Consider the following 574-nt stretch of genomic DNA (forward strand, 5'->3'; position numbering starts at 1 on the left):
AATAAAAAAAATTAAAAAAAGATAAATAAATAAACATTTTCTTGGATAAAAAAGAAAGTAAAACAATATAAAAATAATTACATAAAAAATAGTAATTAATGAAAATGTTAGTGGACCAGCAGCACATATAATTATGTGTGCTTCAGGGACTGTGTCCCTTGCAGACGTGTTGTCTACGTTGTGGGAACCAGAAAATTGGTAGCAGAAAGAAACAACCTCTTTTGTGTGAGTGGGTGTGGATGAGTGTGAATGGGGGAGGGAGGTTTTTTTGGGGGGTTGATGCACTAGTTGAAAGAGTATCTTGTGTTTTTTCTATGTTGATTTAATAAGAAAAAAAATACAAAAAAAGAAAAAAAAAAGATTGAAGTCCTTGGCGTGAATGCCAGGCGTCATGTTTGGAGGAAACCAGACCAATACCATCCCTACAGTGAAGCATGGTGGTGGCAGCATCATGATATGGGGATGATTTTCAGCAACTTTTTTGGAATAAGGCTGTAACATAACAAAATGTGGAAAAGGCAAAGTGCTGTGAATACTTTCCGGATGCACTGTAGATAGCACGCGTTTCTTCAAT

Source organism: Nerophis lumbriciformis, linkage group LG15 (assembly GCF_033978685.3).
Source record: "Nerophis lumbriciformis linkage group LG15, RoL_Nlum_v2.1, whole genome shotgun sequence".
In the NCBI taxonomy this organism is placed as follows: domain Eukaryota; kingdom Metazoa; phylum Chordata; class Actinopteri; order Syngnathiformes; family Syngnathidae; genus Nerophis; species Nerophis lumbriciformis.